The following is an 18775-nucleotide window of genomic DNA, read 5'->3' on the forward strand; positions in this document are numbered from 1 at the left end:
ATTATGGAAAAGACAATATTTAATGAGATGATATGACAGTGCAATGGTGAGAGATGTGGGGGAGAGATTGCTAAACACACCGCTATGCACGGCTCTTAGGGAAAAGATAAAGGAGGATGTCTGAAAGTAGAGCATCAATATAATTCAGACCCTCCTGAGGGAATATATAGTTACACAAAGAGAAAGCGGCTGGTAATGAGATAGTGCGGGTCTCCCTCCAGGAAAGTGACAGAACACAACCTGCTGAATGTTGATCCGCATCTGGAGTGGGGTAGCAGGGTTCAATGACTGTCAGTAGCAGGGATCTCAGTCTCAGGTCAGGTGTGGGGAAAGAGATGGAAGGTGTTGGCCATGCAAGCAGAAAGAAGAAGGCTGTAAAGGTGTCGTGGAAGGCCCCTGGATCAGGTGGGTGGTATGGCTCACATGTGGAGGGGATGGGCATGGCGAGCTGCTGTTCTCCATTCCAGATGTGGGTTCTTTCCCCTGGAACTGAATGCAAATATGGCCATAAGACTCTTCCTGTGCAGAGTGCTGGAGGAGAGGGCTCATCTGTCTATGGACAAGGTTTGGACGATCCAAACTCCCTGCACCCAGGGATTTGTGCAGGAGGCAAGGCATCCGTTAGCTGCTGTTCTCCATTCCAGTTGTGGGTTCTTTTCCCTGGAACTGAATACATACATGGCCATAAGAATCTTCCTCTGCAGACTCTTTGCGCAGAACTCCGGAGAACAATGGGAGCTGCAGAGTGTAGCCCCGGACTTGCTAGTCATTTTGTGATCATTGCAGAGGGGACATGTTGGCCAACTGCTCTACAAACATTTCTTGCACCAGTGCTTGCAAACCTGCAAGATGAGGTGGATTCTGTCAACCAAAGGGAAGGGGTGACTCCAATGCCTAGAGTACCATAGAGACAAGTGTAATCACACAGAACTGAAGTGGTGCGGGAGCCAATGCCCTGAAGTTTCCCACGAGTGCTTTTTTCAAGGGGATGAAAAATATCTCTTTGCCTCAGGCCACTTTGTAGTTCTCACACAGGTAGATGAAAGTGTTGAACTCAGGGATGGCCAGCCAAATTCTATGTTTGCTCACACTCGTGTAAATCCTGAGTAACTCTGTGGGGATCAACTGAGTTCTCCAGATTCGCAGAGGAGTGGGAATGACAACGGAATCTGGCCTTGAGACTCCACAGTTACGTGCCTCCCACTCTAGAAGGCCAACAGGTGACATTGTGTTCAGGGGAACAATGACAAGAGCCAAACTTCTCAGCCCCAAGTCTGCACCGCAGCAAACGAGATTCAGAGAGTCTGAAGTGTCTCCTACTATAACTTTAAATTAAAAAAGCAATGTACTGTTTATTGGTTCTTCCAAGTGTCTCTGGAGTGGCAGGCTCATAAAGATCATATTATAGTAGAAGCCATTATGCAAAGAGTTTACTATATATACATTTCTAAATGCTTCAGCAAACAGCAGCCTACTTACAAGCAGAGAAGGATAACTGGTTCGTTTGGGGTAATAAATGATCCTTGATTTGATTTTAAATGCAATGACAGCAAAATTTATTTCTTATTTAATCACTTTCCTGAGCTGTTGAGGATGCGATGGTATTAAACTGCACAATGCAGTATATGACTACTGAATCAGTTGAAATAGGCATAAGAATATATTATGTTTATAGGGTAGAAAAAGATTGTACAGCAATGCATATAACTAAAATGGGTATTTTTGTCATTTATACAGTAGCTTATATCATTATTTCTTCCTGCTTCCAATTTTTCGGTAATAAAAATACAGGGGATGTGATTCTCTTTGCATTACAGACAAACCATCTTGATTCTTTATTAAATATTTTTATTAATCTAAAGTACCACAAAGCTTTTGAACAGATAAATCAGGCTCTGAATAGTCATTTCCCCTCTGCTATGGCTCTATAAAGCGGATTCATTTATGAGTGCGCAATACCAGAAAAGAAGGCTTCCATATTCATGAATATGCTCCCCTATGTTCTTTTTTTTTTATATCCCTGTGTACTATGCAGAAGTGCTAGTGCTAACGAGATAGTTGTTCCCCGAAATAATATAGATCTTGGTAATCTGTTCCATAATCCCTCCCTGGTTTGTGTCCAGTTTAATTAGGAATTACTGTAGAGCTATCATTCAAACAGCCCTTACTTTGAGAATGAAGTTGCTTTTTATGGGCTTCCATGGCTGGAAATATTGCTCTGTCTTTCAATGCAGCAATCCCGATGGGAATGAAAAACCTTTCTCTTCTGACTGAACATCAGAGACAGTCTAATCGACATAGCCTTGTGCTGCAAAGGAGCCTCGGTAATGCTGGGCCATATCCTGCACCGATTTTCACCCCCTCGCTACTTCACTGGGGCAAAGAGGTAAGTAAGTCAGCACTGAAACGGCCCTTCAGGGACGTGTTAATGCTGGAGTCATTCCAGTAGGAGCTACAGCCACATTCAGCTCCACCGTGGGCTGTGTTGTACTCAGCTGTGTATATCGTAAGTAGAGAGGCGGCAAGTAAAGGGTTCCTCATCATCTGGAAGGATGTTTTCTTCCGGCCGCCGGTCCCAGTTCTATAGCCCAGCCCCATGGCGTGTGGCACGCAGGTATTTTATTAGAGATGATCCAAAGCATTTGTGCAGGATTCCGAGACGTTGACACAGAGTGGGTAAGTAGGTGCAGTGTGTTTCCACAGAATCATGTGCAGCGGAGATGGGAAACATTCATGGGCTCAGCTAATCCATCCTAGGCAGTACAGGATTGTTCCCTCTGTTGTTGATCGCCATATTTGGGGTCAGGAAGGAATTTTCCTCCAGGGAAGATTGGCAGAGGCCCTGGAGGTTTTTCGCCTTCCTCTGTAGGTGCGGCACGAGTCACTTGCTGGAGGATTCTCTGCACCTTGAGGTCTTTAAACCATGATTTGAGGACTTCAATAACTCAGGCATAGATTAGGGGTTTGTTACAGGAATGGGTGGGTGAGATTCTGTGGCCTGCGTTGTGCAGGTCATCAGACTAAATGATCATAATGGTCCCTTCTGACCTTGAGTCTATGAGTCTTCTTTCCTGCTGCATGCAGGTTGGACGGTGACTGCAGTAATTTGCAGATGGATTTATTTGCAGAGAAATCGCTTGTATCCTGATGTAGGGGCAACCTTCCCAAGGAATATTTTTTGAAAATATCTGCCTTGTGGTGCCATTTGGTACAATCCAAAGGCACAATGTTCAGAAACAGCCTCACAAAAGAGGTACAGGGGGTAAAAGATTTCTCTCTCTGGGAGGAATGGCTTAGCAGTATCCCGGAAGACGTGTGAATTCCATCTGAAGTAGGAAATTCACCCCCCCTCCCCCCGCAGCACTCTCCTCAGTTTGAACTCTAAGGGCTAAAACAAACTTCAGGTTAGGGTAACAGTGAATCTCAGAAAGGAATTTGCCTTTGAGCACAGCTTTAAATGACCCAAGCAATGGAACTTTCACCACTTTCATAGGTGTACAACTATTCAGCCTAATACCACTCAGCATTCGGACACTTCCTGGGATGCCCACCCTAAATTCTGCACGTATCACTACTAATTTCCTGCTAAGGGTATTGGACGTAGTTTTGGCTCTACGGGTCCCTCTAAGTACCATGCAGAAGGCAAACATTACTTAGCAGAAAAGAGACTGTGTCTTTTGGTGGAAGTTTTAGGCTCCACTGTCCTGATCTCATTTCCCTTTCACATTGCCCTCTGCCTTTGCTTGTTCTCACCAGCCACACCCGTGTCATAGGTTCACCGTATTTCCATGAGCTGCCTCCTAAGTTACAAGATTGCCCAGGGAGGAGAGCTGGGCAAAAATTTTTGGATGAATATTTTATGCATTGAAAAATGCTGTTGCAGGTCAACCAAAATGATTCGTGAATCTGGGTTGAATTTCACTGAAGAGTTTCCACTGAAAAAAATTGGGAAAAAGTATTTAAAATGTTTAAAAAACGTTTTGACTTTTCATTTTGAAATGACTTTTCATTTCAAAACGTAGCTAGATTTTCTTTTTTAAAAACCTCCCAGTGAAATAAAGGGTAAATAAACATCTGAAACAAACTGAAAAAATAGTTTTGGGTCAAATGAAACATTTTGTTTGACCCAAAATGAATTTTTTTTGGATTGGCTGCAGAATTGAAAAATCAGTGAAAATTCACTCAGCTCTACTAGGGAGTTCTTTCAATGAAAGTTTAACTCAGCAGCACTCAGCCTTTAACAGCTGCTGAGTCATTAGCATCAAAGAAAGCTGCAGAGAGTCACAAAGTAATGAAACCTATTTAAAATACAGCCAGGTGTGTAAACAAGTTTATTCTATTTTAACAGTTAATACCCAAATCAAATGGACCAAATGAAGGTTACAGTAGAAGCGGTGTTATTTAGGCTCCTTGGGAGACCTGGCATTTTGGAGTCTGGCTCAGTTAATGTTTACACAAACCACTAATCTGTCTGGTTTCTTTTCACTTGCTGTTTTTCCCCTGAGGCAGCTGCCATATTGACAGCCATGTCAGAAAGACGCAGAACTTATTGGTTTTGCTTCGTAACGGGTGCAATGCTCCTCGCTGCCTTGTGAAGGTTTCCATGATCTCTGCACCAAGGGGATTTGAGTTCAACTTACAATTTTAATGCAGCAGCTGACTAACACGTGTTTGCTTTTTAGAAACAAGAATTGCGGAGTTGGGCTAAAGACAGCATTCCTCAGGGAACTCTCGACTGCAGCTGGCGTGATGGCCGTCCCCTCTCATCGAGTGTGAAGCTCAGCCAGTCTAAGGCTTTGGCCACACTGGCACTTCGTCAGCAAAACTTTTGTCATTCAGGGGTGTTAAAAAAAACACACACACCCCAAACGACAAAAGTTTTACCAATGAAAAGTGCTGTTGTAAACAGCGCATGGTTGGCAGGAGAGCCGCTGCCACTCGGGGGTGGCATTTTTTTGTCGGCAGGAGAATGCCTTTTAGCGGCATGGCTGTAGCAGCATGGCTGTATCGCTAAAAGCCTCGTCGTGTACTATAGCTTAAGACCCCAAAGCTGCACCATGTTACTTATACTGCATGGGGCCTTTTGCAATGAACCTGAAATTACGCAACATAATGTAGTGTAACACAGATCAAACCTGGGACCTCTGGAGCTTAGTGCATGAGCTAAAAGCCAGCTGAGTATTAGCTAAGGCTGTAGAGGTCTCTCTGTCTGTCTGTCTCTCTCTGTCTGTCTGTCTCTTTTTCTCTCTCCCTCCCTCTCTCCCCCACCCCACTAGATGGGACAGAACATCAAACCCAGAAGGGGTGTGGGTTACATTAGCACCTAGAACTTCATGCTTCTCCATATAGAAGAGTGCTGGAAAATATACTTGTGTGGTGGATTTTGCCATATGACTCTCTTTCTGTTCACTGCACCTTTACATTTCTATTGTCTGCAGAAAGCCATTCGGTTTTTGTACAGCACCTAGCGTAATGGGGTCCCAGTCCATGACTGGTGCTTCTAGGTGCTCCCACAATACAAATTCATTATAATAATGTGTTCAGATGCCACCTACGACAGAGGAGTCACACATGGTGCAGTCTCTTACAGAGAACTCCTGTTCACTCTTAATTTGCTTTTCTCTTAACATAAAATAAAGGGGAATACAGAAAAGAAAGCATCTGGATGGCAAAACATAACAGGACGGCTCCACAGCTGATTTAAACTGGCATCTTTCCACTGATTTCGTTAGAGTTTTGCTGATCTCACACCAGCTGAGGCTCAAAACCAGCATCTTCCAGTTTCAACTAAAGGTGTGTAGAGGTGAAAAGATCTTGAACTGACTCCAGCTGGTTCAAGTTTGGTGAGAAAGCCCAAAACTAGATGTGCAGCCATATTCTGATAACAAAGTTGAGAAGCACCTTACTCCATGAAGGGGTCCATTGATTTCAGTCAGGAGGAAGGTACTAAGAGGCTACATATAGCACAAGATCAAGAACCACTGGTTGAAAATCACTGGGTTCGTTACAGAAAGGAAACAGTGCTATGCTATGGTGCATCTTCACGTGTGTTGTGGGATTCAGCACTGAGGAGATAACAGATAGGCCAGCAAATAAATACACATTCTGCAACCATAAAATCACAGCTGTCCCCGGACATGAATTTTTCTCTAGTTTTAGTGCTGGCATAAAGCTAAATTATGATGCTTGTCAGCATTAACACAAATGTTCATCTCCATCCTCCCCATCAAAAGCACATCAGCCAATGGTTTTCCTTATTGGCCGGTGAGACCTAAGAGAATAGAACATGAGGAGGAGAGTTGAATCAACCCAGAGGTTTTTGAAATCATGGGATTGTCGAATGCTACTTTGTCTCATATAGCCTGGTGTCTACTGGAAGCACTGATACCTGTATTTCTACCCGTAATGAATTCCCATCCATTGTATGGGAATAGGTGTGTCAGTTGGAGTAATGTGAGAATTGTTTATGCTGGATATTTTCCCAAGGCAACATTGTAACCATCCTTGAATGGATGAATGGAGCAGCATGTTTCTGTACCTCAGAGGTAAGCATGGCCACCTCCAGCCTAGAGATTCATTTACAGTCCCTTTAATTCCAAGCTTTCAAAGTGCTTTGAAAACATTAATCAATGGGAGATTCATCTCCCCATAGAAAGGTGAGTGAGTATCATTATCCCCATTTGACAGATGGGAAAACAGAGGCACAATGAAATTAAGCTCAGATTTTCTAAATTTCCCTCTAACTCAGATGTCTCAACTCTTGGGGTCCCATTTAGATACTGCGGGTCTGATTTGCACAGGTGCTGAACATGCACAGCTCTCACTGACTCAGCAAGAACTACAGGGGCTCATTCCCTGTTAGTATATAGACGTGTATGTTAGCTTGAGATAGAATTTTGGGTTTGATTTTTGATACATTTATATCCTTACTAATATGTGTGAACAAAGACACTGTGTGTTGCTTCTGCCTAACCAGATGGGCTTTATAGCACAGTGAGAAGAGATAAGGAAGAGAGTTAGTGTTGCTGGGTGTGATGGAAGTACAATATATGAGTGTGCACCTGAAGACTGCCCCAACTCCTATCTCAAGGCAAGGTTAAGCAACAAGTCGGGAAGCGCAAAGGGGGATGGAGGGGAGGCATAAGAAACACTAGAAAGCCAGAGAAAAGGTGACCCTGGTCAGTACATAACCTCACTCCTTACCCCTCTCAAAAGAGGTGGTACTGAAGAGGTGGTACTGAAGCCCCCAGGCTCACAACCCTCCAAAAGGGAACATGACCATACATTGTAAGGGGTGGCACCAGGGGCGTGCACTACAGGTATGATTCTGCCTGCTAAGAAAGAGGAGAGGGACAGGGAAAGCTCTGAAGCGTACTGAGCTATGGACATGCTTGCTTGATTAACCCCAATAGACATCACATTGCCTGCACTTCAGACTCTGGTCTTCTACTTTCTGCCTGCGTGACAAGAACCGAGGGAGGGCGAGGGGAAAGCCATAACATCCCCCCCCCCCGAAAGCAGCCCCTGGTTTTCTAAAACAGGTTACACTCCTGGGTTGCTGAAGTTGCGTGCACAAGGGAGGTGACAGCTGCTTTCAGATATAGCCCTTCCTTCAGCCCTCTCTCAGGGGCTGTAGGGACTCCTTGCTTCTGCTGGGATAGACCCAAGAAAGGATCTAGCCTGCAGCATGAAAGGCAACGGGAGATCTTTGGATGAAAGATGCTGTTGTTAGTGTAAAGTGCCCTCCATTCCCTTTTCAGGACAAAAAATGTTATTTAAACACCTGCATGGAAAGGACCAAAAGCATTTTCTACCTTTTCAAAATAACATTCAAGAAAATCAGCAGCTAGTGATTGTAATTGAGATGGATGAAAAGGCGTCTGACTTCCCCCAAAGCATTTCAAGCAACGTATTTGAGAAGAATATGAAGTGCTGCTGCTCTCTAAAGATCGCCACGCTGTGGCTAAATTATTAATGACTAGGAACGATTTCATATTTAATCTACAGACTATTAATTACACTGCAGAAGAGCAACACACCATCCCGAAAGCCCCTCTCACAAACTGAATAATTTAGCGATGGCTCATATTTTAACCTGATGTCAAGGAAGACAGTGACACACACCCCTTCCATGAATAAACTGATGGCATTTTGGACGGAGATTAATGTCCCAAAGGTAAATGGTTTTGAGGACTTTAAAACATTCTCAAGAGCTGGTGGTCCCCAGTTCCCAGGTGAGCTCTGGCTTCAAAACAGCTATTGTCTAACTGGCCTCTTGAAGTGGATCTCAGAGAAGTTCATCAAGAGGCTCTTGGGTTATCGAGTCATTTCCTCTTGGCCAGCACAGGAGAAGCTCTCCAGTGGCGGAGATTGGAGCAGCTTTGCTCATATCCGTGGTACCGGGTTAGTTTATGCCAGCTGGGAATTTAGCCAAGTCTGTTCCTGATGCTGTGTATGAGTCAAGTGATGGGCTAGGGAGACTGTTCTGCAGGTTGGTTTAGTGAAGGAAAAGACACAGTGGGCCCACACCAGGGAGGTTCTCCATGTCTCCCTTGCAAAGCCATGAATATCCTCAGTTCCCATTGAAGTCAATGGGGAATTGAGCCTGCTCAATATCTTGCAGGAGCTGTTCGGTGTCTAGCGGGGCTCAGGGCCATTGCTGGCTGGCAGTCAAGGGAGTGGAGCCCTGGGTGTGCACTGCCAAGTGGGAGATCTGGATTCAAGTGGCGGCCTTGTGGCTTTGCGCCCCAGACCAGCAGGTCTCTAAGTCAGCAGTTCTCATACCGCGGTCCCAGGACGTCTTGCTGGTGGTTTGCAGAGAGCTGGTCACATAGTGCTGGCTCTCTTCCTTGCTTCCAGCTCCTGAATTGTACTGATGGGCAGCTAAAAACATGCAAAATACTCCCCCAGCATCGCTTGTCCGCGAGAGCAATGGCTGCCGTCACTGGCATGCAGTCACCAGCGGGAGGGGCGGCGGCCTGAGCTATCAGTTCTACCAGCTTATCAAGCCGCTGACTCCTGCTTCCACTCTGCCGATGGCCCTCGTCTGTCTGGGGGTTTGGGTCGCCTGCTCGTCCGCTTCTCCCCTCAGCCTCTCTGTGCTCTCTCCCACGCTGCCCTTCCCCGCCCCTCCAAACCTGTTTTCGATGGTGTGCCCAAGGTCACTCCTGTCAGGCACCGGTGGCTCTTCTGTTCATTCTGGTGCTGTACCCACCCTGTCTGTCTGATTTGTCCCCCTGTCTGTCAGGTAGATGGGAGCACCCTGCAGCCAGGACTGTCTTCTTTGTTACATGACTCTGCAGCACCCTGATCCTACAGGGTTTCCTCCGTGCTCCCCCAAATAACAACCTATAGACTAGGCTGCCGAATAAAGACCCACTTGGCCCACGCATCATGTTTCCCTCATGGGTTTGACAGCTGCCTGTGACCGGCAGCCTGAGAAGAGACTGCAGCAGGGAGGTGGGGGAAGGGTGCTAAGTATCTCCGGTTGCTGTCAGCTAAAGAGAGAGAGAGAACAACCCCCTCAGTGATCTGCAGCAGGTCAACAGCTTGGCAAAGCACCAGCTGTACAGGGTGTTCCAGCTGAGCGGAGCTGTATTTATATGCAGAGAGGCTACTGGAGCAGTGGAGAGCCAGGGCTGCGTGTGCAGAAGGCACTCCCTCAAAACACAGGCTTTGCTCACCTCATCTCAGTAGCTGGCAGGGGGCTGCTCTTTGGGTAGCCTGAGACAGGCAAAGCCAGTCCAGATTCGTGGTGCATTTGCAATAAACAGTGAAACAGGGGGTGGGGGGTAGGGGCTCTGTATTGCTTTGATCTGTGCTGCCCCCAGAGCTGGGTCAAGCACCCGCTGGGCATTGCAAAGACCCGGCCTCGCTCTAGCTTACGTCGTAGGTCTCAGAACTACAGCCCAGTTCCTGAGGTCACAGAGTCAGAGAGTTTACGACCAGCTAGGCTGAGCTCCTGTATATCACAGGCCACCGCCCTCACCCAGCACCCTCACGCGAAACCCAACAACCAGAATGAGACCCAAGTATCAGCCCACAGGAGACTAGCCTATGATGTGCCACAGGCAGAGAAGAGGAGCCGAGAGGCACCAGGGAGCCTAAGACCCCAGCAATGGCAGGGAAATGGACTGGGCAAAGGGGAGTGTTATCTGAGCAGAGGCTTTGGTGTAATCTGATTGATCTCCTTGTCCAGGCTCTGTGTGTGCTGGGTAAATGGTACAGCTGGTTTTTTGTGGGTTTTTTTTTACAGATGTTTACTTGTTCGTCATTAGTGTTAAGCACGCTGATCACTATTACGGTGATTCTAGGGATGATCATTAAAACATGCAATGGGCTGTTTAATAATAATGCTTAGAGCGTGCAGTTAGCTTCACATTATGGGGAAGTTTAAGCATAAGCCCAATTAAGTCCCTGAATATGCCCAGTTGTGCAAACTATTAGGCAAACTACAGGCTCCCCTGGAGTCTGGCATTCTGCTAGCAAGCCACTTCTATCCCGAAGCCAAATTAAAATCCTATTGTGCTGCTGCTGTTCATATTTCATGCTCTTGTTTCCAACAATTAAATTGTGACATTTAGCCAAACTTTATGAGGAAACAAGACCACCTCCTTTACCAGCTGAGAGAATAATTCCGATAATCAACCTCCCTTGTGGCTCCTAGATACTATGGTGATGGTCACACTACAAACTGCAGTTGACTGGATTAGATAAAATGATGGAGAAGGGGGGTGGGGAGTCTACAGAACAATTGTAAGCTTTTTCTTTTTCGTTTCTTTTTTTTCCCCCAGATATAAATCATTGCACCAGCTCCTTAGCTGGTGGAAGTCAGCATAGTTCTACTGACGTCAATAGAGCTAAGCTCATTTACACCAGGTCAGAATCTAGCCCAAAATGTATTTTCTCCTGATCTTTAAAAGCAAAAATGTTAATACTAATGTAATTCTGACTTACATTACTGTACAAACACTGAGGACCTGGTTCTGCCACCCTTCCTCACCTTGAGAAGGTGCTTACTCCCTGAGTAGCTCATTGATTGCTAATTTGTCCTATCAGCCCCCACACCCCAAGATCCCGTGAGCTAGGGTTATTAATCCATTTGGGGGGGTTTCTTTCTCTTTCAGGTGAATTTGATGCTGGTGAAAAATAAGAAGAGTGGCAGTTCTGGAGTGAGAATTCCTCTGTAGCCAAACATAATGTACAGCCTAGGCAGCAGCAGTGCAAGCTATCCCGTGCCACCTTGCACTGCCTCAATCCTGGCCTGGATGGAGGAAACCCCTAAGTAGGTGAGAGGGGTGTCGTGTCTCTCTGACCCATTGAATCCGTGGCCTCTCTGCTGAGACAGTTGGGCTGGTGGAGCGTGGTGATGTGGATACATGTCTACAGACAGGTCTGAAAACCGCAAAGCCCATGTCACTAAGCAGCCACCAGACGGAAATAACTTTTGGTCCCAGCCATCCTGTACTGGATGGCAGCTGGCGAGATAGACGGGAAAGTGCCAGACACAGTCCCCTGTGCTATTCAGACTCCTTTCTAACCCTTGTGTTTCCACATGCAACAGTGGGTCTGGGGTGGAAAGACTGGAGTTCAAGCAACATCCTCCAGCACTTTGTATTCCCCCTTTCAAGCCTGAAATGTCTGGGGCCTGAATCTGATCTCACTTGCAAGGCAAGAGTAATCCATGGCAGTCAGCATGGTTCATACAGGCATAGAGTTTAAGGCCACAAGGGACTAACCGACCATTTAGTCTGACCTCCTGCGTTGCACACGCCCCTAACACCTGCACACTAAACCCAATTGTAATCAGGCAGCCCCATGCTTCTTCTGATCATTGAAGCAAGCCTCCTCCAAGCACCAAAAAAAAAAAAGCATTTAGGTGTGGCACATGGGGTGTCACAGAGGGCCCGGACTCCAAATCATAGGCTTGCAAAGGCTACCCGATTCCTCTTGCATGTTTTTAACTGGATCCCAGCTGTTCTTTAAACAATCTCTTCCTAAGGTACTAAGGCACATTGCTGAAAGGAGCTTCTCTCACGTGAGAAGGGCAGAAATTGATATAAAATAATCTGTGTTGCCTGGAATTCTGACTAGATAAACCCAGATGGGGGGAAGGGAGAAAACAAGCTTGTTTAAAAAAGAAATGACTATTTGGTCACTGCTTAAAAGTTGGTACTTAGAAATTCCATGAATTTTAAAATAAAGACATCATGAGATTTGAACATTCTCTGAATACACACAAACTGCGGTATCTAATACCTTCCTTGCCAATTAAAGAGCTGTGCTGGAAAGCAGAGCATGTTAAGTATTATACTGATAGAGTAGTTAAACAGGATAATAGGAACTGTGTTTGTAAGGGTTGGAATCAAGGTATAGAGACAATACATAAACAAGGTCATTACCAACCATGGTAAGCAGAGAGAGAAAATTTCATGAAAGGCTTTGTATATTTATAACAACCCTGCGAAATGGTTTGGAACACAGTCAGAGGGCTTTGAGAATGATTCTGGGAGTTAAATATCACTGCACAAATATGTTTTACATCACTACAGCCATAAAGCCAGCTTCTAGGGGCTCTGAGCCGAAGTGAGGCTGAAGCCTAGAGTTCTGCACCCCTTCACTGATTAACCAGAACGGGAGATGGCAAACGTTTTGGGGCAGAGCACAATGAAGGCAAATAAAAAAGGGTTTTGAGACAATGGGGTGTAAAAATAATTGTATAATCATCATGCTGATTCTTTATTTGCATTATGCTAGCACACACACGTCATTTGTGACCCCACTGCGCTGAGCACTACACAAAGTCATACAACTACAGCTGCTTGAAAATTTTCTCAAGGAATGTTTTTCCCTGGGAAAATGCTATTTCATCAAAACCAAATTTTTCCATGGGATTTTCAATGAAATTTCGTTTTGGAATAAAAAGTGTTTTGGTAAGATTGAAGCAGAACACTTTGACCTCAGTCTAATGGAATACTTATTTTCAAAGGACATTTGTTTGGAAATTATTTTTTTTTGTATTATTACTTATTAAGTTGTCTTAAAAAGTCCGAACTGGAAAAAAAAAGTTTTGATTTTGTTTACATGGAATGTCTTGATTGACCCAAAGTGAGATTTTTTTTCAAAGATCTTTTGTGAGATATTTTGATTTGGTTTTGGTTCTTGTTCCAGTTTGGAATGGAAACAAATTTTGAACCATTGGGATGTCCCAGGGGATAGAAATTCCACGTTTTGACCAACTCTAGTTACATCATCTGTAATGATATCTCAGATACATAGGAGCTAGATCCTCAGTGGAGGATTTATATAAGCTGAGGATCTGGGTCAGAAGAATCTCCCAGAAGGAACTATTCTGATCATCTGGTCCAACCTACTAAATTACACAGGCCAGAGAATCTCACCCAGTGGTTCCCTCATCAAGCCCCTAAGACTCTTGGTGGATTCTTTTCTGCCTGGGGGCTCCCTGCCTCCTCCATGTGCAAACAGAGTCACAGACTGAAATGAACATGGTTTTTGCGTGTGTGTGTAACTTTCAGTCTACTGTTCTCTGGCAGGTGGAGTAGAAAAACGGAGGCAGGAGGGGAGCAAGAAAGGATGGGCAGAGGAACTTATTCTTTAGCATGTATGGGAGCAGCAGACAGAGGGATGCAAATGTCAGGACCCTCCATGGCTGGAAATCACATAGAAGGAGTGAATTGGTGAGTCCCACCTCTTGATATTACCAAATAAAGATCAGCCGCTAGTGGAAACGTGCCCTGCTTCCCAAGCTGAGATGTAAAGTTAAGAGCAAATGAAATTCATGTCCCTTCCCCATGTCGTAGCTGATGAAGATGACAAAAAAGACAGACTTTTCCAGATGGTTTGAAATGTAAATAAAAAATGGAGAAATGAATCTGGGCACTTTCCACTCACCCATGTGTCTTTAACATACTAACCTCACAGCCAGATGAGAGGGCTCCTGCAAGCCTCAGGACAGACAGAGGGTATAAATAAAGTTCACAGCCAACCAATGGAGGCTGCTGATACTGAAGGCGGGTAGAATCTCCTTCATGATAGAGAGCAGACCGGACTCAGTGGTAATGAATATAGAGATTCCTTCTTGAGGCTGCTGGACCCAGGCAGATCCTGTGGTTCTCTCTGGTTCCTGTGTTACAACACAGGGTCTCTGAGAAGTCATATAAAAAACTGCTGACTACATGACAGCAGCGTACGAAGATGCTGCTCAGATCCAATGTACCAATGGTAATGCATATGATTCAAAACAGCATAGTCAGAGCAACTCTGCATGCCCTGAGGAGCCACCTCTGCAAGGAATTTCAGACTCTGTGTAAACTAATTGCAAGAGATCACCATCCAAAGCATATTTATTGCTTTAATTTCAATAAATATGTATTTTGTATTTACAAAAACTTTACTCTGCAACTGCTGCAAAATCTGAAACGAAGCGATACAGAAGCAGTTAGAGCACTATCCATAATAAAATGCTAATTACAATTCATAAATTATATTGGGCTGCACAGGACTATTGAGGAGCCCTGGATGAAATGTAGTGTTCAATTTATCCTATGCATGCTGCCAACTTTGCTGCCAGCCTCCTCCATGTCCCCCTGTGTTATTTTGTCATTTCTGTACTATCACCAATTCATCACAAAGGCAACTGAACCCTCTGATGTCCACCCCCGCAGGTGACTGTGTCCTCGCTACTCTATGACTTCTAAATTAAATTGTCAAAACATATTACGGAGAAAAATATTGTGAAGGGAAAGTTCTTTACCCCTTTATCCCATCCGAGGCGTGAATCTGTTTGATTGGAGGAAGACAAATTTGCTTCATTATCCTTTCCACTAGCATATTTCTTCACTCAAAGCTATCAGGAAAGATACTCAGTGCCAAAGTCTTGAAATAAATGATGATCTTCCTGCAGTAGGTGTGTATGCCACAGAGACCCTTGGAAATGGGTCCTCTGTTCTTTGGAAACAACTTTCACTTCAGACCTGCCAAACTCACTACACCAAACACACATCTTGCCGGGTATTTATCCATAAGGGATATCATGTGAGGTGTCTACAGAAAGCTCATAACTTGTCAAAACTCATAATCATACCAAGATGTATGTACGGGTAATATTTAAGGAACAGTGTGTGTATATTCAAGGGATGTTTTCTGGACTTGGAGTTGATGTTCATGGCCCAGTCATGCCACGGGGAGTTGTCACTCTGCCCTGTCTGGCCCATGATGCAATATAAGGTTCAATTGCTTAGCCTCTTGCAATACTAACACATTGAATGGGAAACCATCAGAGGCCACGACAAAGAGTCAAAACCACTTAAAGGTAAAATAGAAATACTGCAGCAAGACAGGATTCGCCCTGTCTGTGAATAGAAACAATAGACTGTTTCAGTATCACAGAGTGAGGGGAAGGATGTTCTGGATCCATTCACTGAGGAAACCCTCAGTGGGGAGCAGGGGTGAGAGGGGACATTCATGGATGCTTGGATCCTGAGTTGTCTGAAATCAGCCAGCTCTTCAAAAGACTGAACTTTCAGGGGAAAATCAGTTGTTTTGGATAGGAAAGGAACCACTGATAAGTGTAGACCCAGATTCACGTTCTGTGTTTTGTTTTGCATTGTGACCACTTGTTTCCACCATTCTCTCCTCTTTCTAGTTATTTCTTTATTCTTTCTTAAATACATCTACTTTTCCTTTACTGTAGGTGGTCACACAAGTGATGTGTGGTTCGCAGGAGTGGGGGCTTATGGTGAAACTGGTAAATTGGGGCACACTGCGCCTTTGGGGACAAAGGATCTGGAAGTTCTGTGAGTAGCCAGCGACAGGGGAGTGATTCAAAGAGATTCAGGGGTTGGGGTGCACCTGGCAGGGCGAGGGAAAGCCTGGCCTAGCCCAGAGGAGTGTGCTTGAGTGGCTAAAGGGCTGGCAGTGTCAGGGAGCCGCTGCTGAGCAAGCAACAAGCCACACTCCCTCTTGCTGGAGGTGGGCGGGGGTGAGAGGGCACGAGAAAGGAGCCAATTCTCACCCCTGCACAGACTCACTATAAGCCCCTTGATGGGAGTCCCCAGCTGGTTCCTACACTGCCTTTCTTGGGGCATCTGGAACAGAGGGTATGTCAGGAAAGGGAGCAGCCATAGCAAATGCATGCTAGGTATCCTCAGCCACTGTCTCATCTCTAGGGGACCAGAAACAGTCTGCAGATGTTAGAGCAGCCCTAACACTGCTCTGACTTGCACTTGGCACCATGAAGAGAATAAGGGAGGCATAACCGACTCCCTGACAGCTCCCCTTGTCTCTGTTGGGACCATCGTAAGGTAACATCAGAGAATCTGTCCCAAGTTGTGTAGCAATTATGGCCTGGATACCCACTCAGAAGCACATGGCATAGCTCAAGTGGAGGTTGCAAAGGTGGGTGGTCTTTGCACTCTGTACATGTCTGGTTCTTTGATGTGATTTAGAGCAGCCCCCAGGCCAAATCCGAGTCACATTAAATCAACAGGAGCTTTGCAACTTTCTTTGGTGAGACTAATATTTGGCCCAGTCTCTGAAATCAAGGAGATTCTTGCTGCTGGAAGCAATCACCTAAAATAATTGAGCCAGAGACATAAAATGGCAGATGTGAGTTCTCAAAGGAAAAAAGACTTTGGTTTCCACTTTTCGTCATTCAGACATTTGGTCTTTTAGATATGGCATATTGGTAATAAAAAGCAGGTAACAGACTGTGCACTGTTTGGCTTTGGATGATATTAACATAATAAACATATTATATAGTTATTCTGCTAAAGGGCAAATAAAGCAGGTAATGTCCCTCCTTTAAACAGACTATTTTTAAATGCTCATAGTTCTTTAGCCTTTATGATGCATTATCCACCAGTAGCCAAATTGCCCTGTATTTGCAACTTTATGAGCACATTTTCTCAAGCAAACGGGGGCTGCACTCAAAGCATGGAAATAAACCATTCAGCTTCAGGTTGGTATATAATGTTCATGTGCAAAACATGGCCAAAAAAAATCCTTTTCTCTGCTATAGTTCCACACTCCTCTCCAAACGCGCCTTAGCCCTTGTGGAGAAGGGGCTATGTTCACTTGAAGTTGTTTGATATGAGATGTTGTTCTAGGATAAATGTTGTTAAGCGAAATTGTATGATGGGGTATGTTGTTGGCTGAAACCTAGAAGAACATATGCTGCAGGGTGCTCGGAGACAGAGGCTCAGTGCAGGGGCGGCTCTAGGCATTTTGCCGCCCCAAGCACAGCAGGCAGGCTGCCCTCGGTGGCTTGCCTGCGGAGGGTCCACTGGTCCCGCGGATTCGGCGGCAGGCCTGCGGGAGGTCCGCCGAAGCCGCGGGACCAGTGGACCCTCTGCAGGCAAGCCGCCGAAGGCAGCCTGCCTGCCACCCTCGCAGCAACCGGCAGAGCGCCCCCAGTGGCTTGCCATCCCAAGCACGCGCTTGGCATGCTGATGCCTGGAGCCACCCCTGGCTCAGAGTCTGGGATGAAAGCTCCATCCCAGTTCTTGTTGGGAACTTTGGGGAGTTGCATTTGAAGGGTGATTGGCTGGCTCCTGAGCAGAGAGGGAGCAGGATCACAGAGCGGGTTAGGGAGCTAAACTGTGACCGGGAACCGGAACCACTGCCAGGCTTTTCTAAGCTTAGGCTTTCCCTTTAGGAGAAGGAAGTAGAAGGATCACTGCTCACTACTGTTATGTTTAATCTGGTTACATACAAGTTAGTCCCGTTATATAAGGCGTTGGTAAGACCTCATTTGGAGTATTGTGTGCAGTTTTGGTCTCCCATGTTTAAGAAGGATGAATTCAAACTGGAACGGGTACAAAGAAGGGCCACTAGAATGATCTGAGGAATGGAAAGCCTGTCGTATGAAAGGAGACTTGAGGAGCTCGGTTTGTTTTCCTTAACCAAAAGAAGGATAAGAGGAGATATGATTGCACTCTTTAAATATATCAGAGGGATAAATGCCAGGGAAGGAGAGGAATTATTTCAGCTCAGTGCTAATGTGGACACGAGGACAAACGGATATAAATTGTCAGTCAGGAAATTTAGGCTTGAAATTAGATGAAGGTTTCTAACCATCAGAGGAGTGCAATTCTGGAACAGCCTACCGAGGGAAACAGTGGGGGCGAAGGACCTCCATGACTTTAAGATTAAGCTAGATAAGTTTATAGAGGAGATAGTATGATAGGATAACAGGCTTAGTCAATAGTTCAATTAAGTGCCACACTGGTAATTAGTACAATGGGTCAATGATAGGATATTGTTAGCCTTTTTCCAGAGGGTATGGCTGGAGAGTCTTGCCCGCATGCTCGGGGTTCAGCTGACCGCCATATTTGGGGTCGGGAAGGAATTTTCCTCCAGGGTAGATTGGCAGTGGCCCTGGAGGTTTTTCGCCTTCCTCCGAAGCATGGGGCAGGGGTCGCTTGCTTAAGGAGTGGGTGGATCGGCTTATGTGGCCTGCATCTTGCAGGAGGTCAGACTAGATGATCATAATGGTCCCTTCTGATCTTGAATTCTATGATTCTATGATTAAGTTTAGTAGCTTTTAAACCCAGAAGACAGAGGCATAGTAAATCAGTGGGGTTTTGAAGAGAGCCATAAGAACAGCCATACTGGGTCAGACCAATGATCCATCTAGCCCGGTATCCTGTCTTCTGACAGTGGCCAATGCCAGGTGCTTCAGAGTGAATGAACAGAACAGGTCATCATCAAGTGATTCATGCCCCATTCCCAGCTTCGGGCCCTTGAAATACAGTTA

At 45.4% G+C, this 18775-nt stretch overlaps 1 long non-coding RNA gene across 1 annotated transcript in view; it reads left to right on the plus strand.

Moving 5' to 3' along the window:
* Positions 1 to 14098, plus strand: part of LOC120386884 — a 36149-nt gene extending 22051 nt beyond the window's left edge. The window contains exon 5 of the long non-coding RNA XR_005589958.1: positions 13554 to 14098. This is a non-coding gene — a long non-coding RNA (uncharacterized LOC120386884). The remainder of the gene's footprint in view (positions 1 to 13553) is intronic.
* Positions 14099 to 18775: the final 4677 nt, after the last annotated feature.

Source organism: Mauremys reevesii, linkage group 19 (assembly GCF_016161935.1).
Source record: "Mauremys reevesii isolate NIE-2019 linkage group 19, ASM1616193v1, whole genome shotgun sequence".
In the NCBI taxonomy this organism is placed as follows: domain Eukaryota; kingdom Metazoa; phylum Chordata; order Testudines; family Geoemydidae; genus Mauremys; species Mauremys reevesii.